Below are 7,532 nucleotides of genomic sequence, written 5' to 3' on the forward strand. Positions count from 1 at the left end.
CGCACATGACACACGGTGGCTGAAAGCTCTAATTTGGTTTTGGTGAATTGATGAAACCCTAAGTGCTAACCTAGTTTATCAAGTGATCATGAGATAGGTAGCACATTCAAGTGGTGAAGCAAATAAGGATCATAACATAAAGATGGTGAGACCATGGTGATGATTAAGTGCTTCAACTTGAAAAGAAGAAAGAGAAAAACAAAAAGCTTAAGGCAAAGGTATAATTTGTAGAAGCTATTTTGTTTTAGTGATCAAGACACTTAGAGAGTGTGATCATATTTAGGCTTGATAGCCGTACTATTAGGAGGGGTGAAACTCGTATCGGAATGCGGTTATCAAAGTGCCACTAGATGCTCTAACTCATTGCATATGCATTTAGGATCTAGTGGAGAACTAACACCCTTGAAAATGTTTGTGAAAATATGCTAACACATGTGCACAAGGTGATACACTTGGTGGTTGGCACATTTGAGTAAGGGTAAAGAAGTTAGAGGTGAAATAGAGTTGGTCACAAAGATGTTGGCGTACTGACCGGACGCTGGGTCGCTCAGCGACCGGACGCTGAAGGGCTACGTTCGGTCGTGTTGTTGGTCAACACAGTACGAAGTCACAGTGTGACCAGACGCTGGCAGGGTCCGGTCGAGCATGACCGAACACGTCTGATCAGCAAAAATCGGTTTTGGAACCTTACTGTAAACGATCGGACGCTGGGTGTTTAGCGTCTGGTCAACTCAGGCGCAGCGTCCAGTCAAGACTGATGACCATTGAAGTCAGGACACGTGGCTGACTGCAAGCGACCGGACGCTGGGGGCTCAGTGTCTGGTCAACTGACCAGAGCATCCGGTCAGCTCGTGTTATGCCCAGTGAAGGGGTATAACAGCTCTATTTCGTGGGGGCTTCTATTTAAGCCCTATGGCCGGTTCAAGCTCACTCTCTTTGCCATTTACATTGACATAGCAACCTTGTGAGCTTAGCCAAAGCTCTCCCACTCATCTCCATCATTGATTCATCATCATAGTGAGATTGTGAGTGAATCTAAGTGCATTGCTTAAGTGATTGCATCTAGAGGCACTTGGTGTTCGTGTTTCGCCGTGGATTTCACTTGTTACTCTTGGTGGTTGCCGCCACCTAGATGGCTTGGAGCAGCAAAGATCGTTGAGTGGAGGTGGTGATTGTCTCCGGCTCTGATCGTGATGATTGTGAGGGGTTCTTGACCTTTCCCCGGCAGAGAGCTAAAAGGTACTCTAGTAAATTACTCGTGGCTTGTGTGATCCTCATCTTGTGTTGGTTGTGCGGCACCCTATTGAGGATTTGGCGTGTGAAGCTAATTAGCGCATGAACCTCCAAGTGAGTGAATCACCACAATGAGGACTAGCTTGCTGGCAAGCAAGTGAACATCGGTAAAAATTATTGTGTTCATCATTTGATTCCGAGGTGATTGGTCTATATTGGTTTTCATCATTGTGATTGATTGGTTCTTTTCACGACATGGCGGTATAACAATCTTGCTCATACTCTTACATTACCACAAACTAGTTATTAAGCTCTTTAGTGTAGCTAGTTGTGAGAGCTTATTAGTTTGGTTGGTGTGGCTCTTTAGTTAGCTTTTGAGAGCACACCAATTTAGTTTAGTGGTATAGCTATTGTGTGATTACATATACTGTCTAAACTAGAATTGTGGTAGGTGGCTTGCATATTTAGTAGGCTAGCGCAATACTTGCTTCGCCTCCTAATTGTCTAACCATTTTATTAAGTGTTGTTGTAGAAATTTTTATTATGCTATTCACCCCCCTCTAGCCATTAGGACCTTTCAAGTGGTATGAGAGCTGAGGTCACCATTATTTGAGGCTTAACAACCTTCGGTGTTAAAATAGCTAAAATCAACAACACCAAGAATCCACCCCAATTTGATGGCTCAAATTATTCTTATTGGAAGTCAAAGATGACCACACATATCAAGTCAATCAATAGAAAGGTATGGAAGGTGGTAGAAACCAAAATTGAGATTGAGGATCTAGAAAATCCCACCATGGCCGAAGAAGTGCTTCTTCAAAACAATGACATTGCTCTAAGTACCATTCATGATGCAATTGATGTGAGAACATTTGAGCAAATCAAGAATATTGAGATGGCTCATGAAGCTTGGAAGAAATTGGAAGAATCATTTGAGGGCACTTAAGCCGTGAAGGGTGCAAAGGCATATATTCTCAAAAAGAAGTTTGCAAGCTTCAAGATGAAGGAAGATGAGAGTGTGCCGGATATGTTCCATCAGATGGAAGTGATTGTCAATGATCTTAAAGCACTTGGTGAGAAGATAGAGGACAAGGACTTCTCCAATAAGTTCTTGAGATGTTTGCCCGCAAGATTTAGCATGTTGGTCACCTTGCTAGTGAGGACCGGTTTGAACACAATGACACCAAACCAAATCTTAGGAGACATCATGACCGATGATGCTTATAGAGATGATGATGAGAAGGAAGAAAAGAGGGAGAAGAAAGATGAGAAGAAGGATGATAAAAAAGAGCGTGGCATTCAAGGCCACATCATCTAAGGGCAAAGCTAATCAAGAAACATCAAGTGAGAATGATGATTCATGGGATGATGATGATGATGAGAAGATGGCTCTATTTGTCAAGAGATTTGACAAGTTCATGGTAAAGAAGGGCTATCGTGCTAGAAGAAAGAAGTCTTCATCCAAGAACAAAGAAGAGTCAAGAAGGTACTTCAAGTGTGGAAGCAAAGACCATCTTGTTGCTCAATGCCCATATAATAGTGACAATGATGATGACAAGAAGAAGAACAAGAAGGACAAGAAGGAAAAGAAAGAGAAGGACAAGATGAGCTTCAAGAAGAAGAGTGGTTCATATATGGTCACTTGGGATAGTGATGCTTCCTCAAGTGATGATGATAGTGATGATGACAAGATCACCAAGAAGAAGGTTCTTGCAAGCATTGCTATCAATGAGAAGCCTTCTCTCTTCGACTCTTCATCATGTTTCATGGCTAAGGCCACTAAGGTACAAACTTGTAATGATGAAAGTGATGAAGAACATGATGATGATAATGAACATGAAAATGAAAATAATAGTGATAGTGATAGTGATAATGATGAACCTACTAAGGATGAATTATTTGACATGCTAGAAGATGCTAAAGAACACTTTGACATTAAGAGAAGGGAATGCAAGAGCTTGAATAAGGAGGTAAAAGCCCTTAAGCAAGCCCTTGATGAGCTCAAAGCAACTCATAAGAGGCTAGAGGAAGCCCATGAGAAGCTTGGCAAGGCCCACAAAAAGCTTAAAAGGCTCATTCCACTTTGCTTAATGAACAAGATAAAAAAAAGCATGTTGAAACTTGTGATGTAGGTGTAACTTGTGATATAATTGATGAATCACTATCTATGCCTATCATTGTTGCTCCTACTAACCCTTCTTATAGCACTTTCACTTCTACCTTATCTAATAGTGATGGTCTCACTTGTGATGCCTCACTAGTGGTTGAGAATGAGAACCTCAAGAAGGAGGTCAATAAGCTCACTCACACCTTAGCTAAGGCTTATGGTGGTGAGGACCGCTTGCTTATGTGCTTGGTAGCCAAAGAGCTTCTCTCTATAAAGAGGGATTGGGCTATACCCCCAAGAAAGGCAAGGCGGCCTTTGCTCCTCATAAGACTAGTTTTGTGAAGAACAATGATCAATTTTGCACTAGTTGTAAGCAAGTTGGTCATAAAAAGCAAGAGTGCAAAAATAAGAGAAAAATGCTAATGTATCCTCCCTTAAGCTTGATTCATGCTATATGCTTACTAAGGGTACAAATGGTGTGAAGGCTAAGTTCATTGATAAACCATGAATGAGCTCAAAGAAAAAAGTCATTTGGATACCAAAGAGCTTAGTGACTAACCTTCAAGGACCCAAGCAAGTTTAGGTACCTAAAAAGAATTGATCTTCTTTTGTAGGTCAATTATAAAGCCGGATGAAGGCATTGGGTTCTTGATAGTGGGTGCACTAAACACGTGACTGATGATGTAAGAATGTTCAACTCAATCAACACCAATGGCAATGATGGTTATGATAGTATCACATTTGGTGACAATGGCAAAGGCAAGGTCAAAAGGCTTGGTAAGATTGCAATATCCAATAACATGAGCATATCTAATGTGTTGCTAGTAAAGAGCTTGAATTTCAATTTGCTATCCATGGCTCAATTGTGTGATCTTGGATTCAAATGTATATTTGGGATAGATGATGTAGAAATCATAAGTGTAGATGGCTCTAATTTGATCTTCAAAGGCTTTAGATATGAGAATCTATACTTGGTTGATTTCAATGCTAGTGAAGCTAGATTGTCCACATGCTTATTCACTAAGTCTAGCATGGGTTGGTTGTGGCATAGAAGGCTTGGTCATGTTGGAATGAAACAATTGAATAGATTGGTTAAGCATGACTTAGTTAAAGGCTTGAAAGATGTTGTGTTTGAAAATGATAAGCTTTGTAGCTCTTGTCAAGTCGGCAAACAAGTTGGAAACACCCATCCTAAGAAAAGTATGATGAGCACTAGTAACGCATTTGAGTTATTGCACATGGACTTGTTTGGGCCAACACAATACACTAGCATTAGTGGTAACAAGTATGGCTTTGTGATAGTGGATGATTACACTAGATACACATGGGTATTCTTTCTAGTGGACAAAAGTGATGTATTTATAACTTTCAAGTCATTTGTCAAAGGCACTCACAATGAATTTGAAACAACCATCAAGAAAGTTAGAAGTGACAATGGTAGTGAGTTCAAGAACACTAGAATTGATGAGTTATGTGATAAATTTGGAATTACACATCAATTCTCGGCCAAATACACCTCTCAATTAAATGGCTTTGTTGAGAGAAAAAATAGGACACTCATTGATACAAGGTCTATGCTTAGTGAATATAATGTGAGTCAATCCTTTTGGGTCGAAGCTATCAATACGGCTTGCTATTGTAGCTGAAAGCATCTAGGCCCCTAGTTGGGTTTCGGTGATTAATGACAATATAAAATTACTATGACTAACGTGTGTTTTGCAGAGGCAATTAAGTTAGGTCATGGTAATAGAGATCGATTCGGCAATCGAGGTGGTCATGCCCCTATGATGGAAATCGTTTCAGTTTTCAAAGGATGGACGACAAGGTTAAGGATGGACTAGTTCTAAGTGTCGATTGGAGTTGGAGTGACACTTAGAGTAGTTTAGAACTTTGTTTTTCCTTTGGCCATACTATTAAGGGGGTATGGATGGGTAGCTTGACCTAGGTGAGTCTAGTGAGTTAGGTGTGGTACACACTTGTTATAACTAGCACCAGGTAGCTCCAAGATAGCCCTTAGATCTAATGGAGCAAACTTCATTCACATATGATCGAGAGTTGGAAGTGAATGGAGGGTCAAATACTGATCGGACGCTGGCTCCGGTTTGACCGGACGCTGGCTCATGGTCCGGTCAGTTCATTTGACTAAGGTGTTTACGTCTGGTTTGACCGGACGCTGAGAGGTCAAGTGATCGGACGCTGAGAGATAGCGTCCTGTCGACTCCAGTAAGGTTCCAGAGAGGGAAAATCATGACCGGACGCGTCCGGTCATACTGTAAATACTAGAGTTCGGGATATACTGACCGGAGCATCCGGTCAACATGACCGGAGCGTCCGGTCACCCCGTAGAGGCATATAACGGTTTGTTTTTTAGCCCATGTTATAAATAGAGCCTCCACTCGTGTGTGGGAGTACTTTTGCTCATTCCAATAGCTAAGAAACACCTTAGAGAGTGCCAAGAAGAGCAAGGTCCTAGTGAGGTGGTTGAGATTTGAGAATCCCAAATAGAGCCCTCATTAGTGAAGATCAAGAGTAGCAAAGTGTGCATCCACCTTCTCATTAGGTTTGTCATGGTCAAGTGAGAGTTCGTGCTTGTTACTCTTGGTGATCGCCATCACCTAGACGGCTTGGTGGTGATTGGGAGCTTGGTGATTATCCGGAGAGCTTGTGGATGACCCAACTCAAGTTGTGAGCGGTTGTGGGTGATTCACCATGATGGATTGTCAAAGAATCAACCCATAGAGAGCACTTGATCCTTACGCGGATCAAGGGTGAGCTACACCCTTGTGCAGGTGCTCCAACGAGGACTAGTGAGGAGTGGCGACTCTCCGATACCTCGGCAAAACATCGCCGTGTTTCCTCTCCTCTCTTTACTTTATGCATTTACTTTGAGCAATTCAATACTTGTCTTTATATTCATAGAATTGCCATGCTATAGTAGAATTGGAATTGAGGTTGCAAGTCTTTTGTGTGGTAGAACACTTAGAAACACTTTCTAGGCACAAGGGGTTAATTAGGCTAACCATATGATTTAATTATTGCAAAGAAATTTAGAATTAGCCCAATTCACCTCCCTCTTGGGCATCTTAATCCTTTCAATTGGTATCGGAGCCTCATGCTCATATTTTTAGGCTTAACCGCCTAGAGCAAGATGTCTCACGGGGATGGACCTCTGCCTATCTTTGAGGGAGATGATTTTGCTTATTGGAAAATTTGCATGGAGGCGTATTTGGAAGCTCTAGATGTTGGTATTCTTAGAGCCGCCTCACAAGGCTTCTTAAAACCTCGAGATGCTACTCACCTACAAGGCGATGAGGTAAATTACGAGAAATGGAATGCAAAGACTCGAAACACCATTTTTAGAGGCATTTGCAGATATGTGTTCAATCGGGTGAGGAACCACAAAGACGCCCATGCACTATGGTCGGACGTTTATGCGCTCCATGAGGGAACAAAGAGTGAGCATGAGGAACGCTATCATCTTGTCATGAAGAAGCTCAACTCTTTTGAAATGGTTCCTAAAGAATGTGCTAATGAGATGTATTCACGTTTGAATGTTCTTGTAGAGGAAGTTAATGGGCTTGGACTCACTCAAATGCAACCATCCGATGTTGTAAGAAAGATATTGAGTATCCTCCCCATTAACAAATATGGACATATTGTGACCGTGCTACATCAAGGTGATCTTTCCACCGCTACACCGACACAAATCTTGGGAAATATCAATGCTCATGAGATGTACATGCACATCACACCTCAAGATGGCTCATCCTCTACAAAAAAGAAAGAAAAAGACTTAGCATTCAAAGCAAGCCAAGAGAAGGGCAAAGCAAGGCTTGAGTATGAGAGCTCAAGTGATGATGAAGTTGATGACGAAAGCCTTGCTCTCATGGTGAAGAAAACTACCAAGATGCTAAAGAAGCTCAACAAGAGTGGCATCAAGTTTGATGGCAAGAAGAAGAAGTTCTTCACAAGCTCTAGAAGAAAGCCAATCTCCGAGATAGATTGCTACAATTATAGAGAACTTGGTCATCTAGCTCACCAATGCATAAAGCCTAAGAAAGACAAGTTCAAGAACAAGAACAAGAACAAGAACAAGGGCAAGAAAGATGACTCAAGCAATGAAGATGAAGATGAGAAGAAAAAGAACAAGCCATACAAGAAGAGAGATGGCAAGAATAAGGACTTCCACAAG

Source organism: Miscanthus floridulus, chromosome 2, assembly GCF_019320115.1.
Source record: "Miscanthus floridulus cultivar M001 chromosome 2, ASM1932011v1, whole genome shotgun sequence".
In the NCBI taxonomy this organism is placed as follows: Eukaryota; Viridiplantae; Streptophyta; class Magnoliopsida; order Poales; family Poaceae; genus Miscanthus; species Miscanthus floridulus.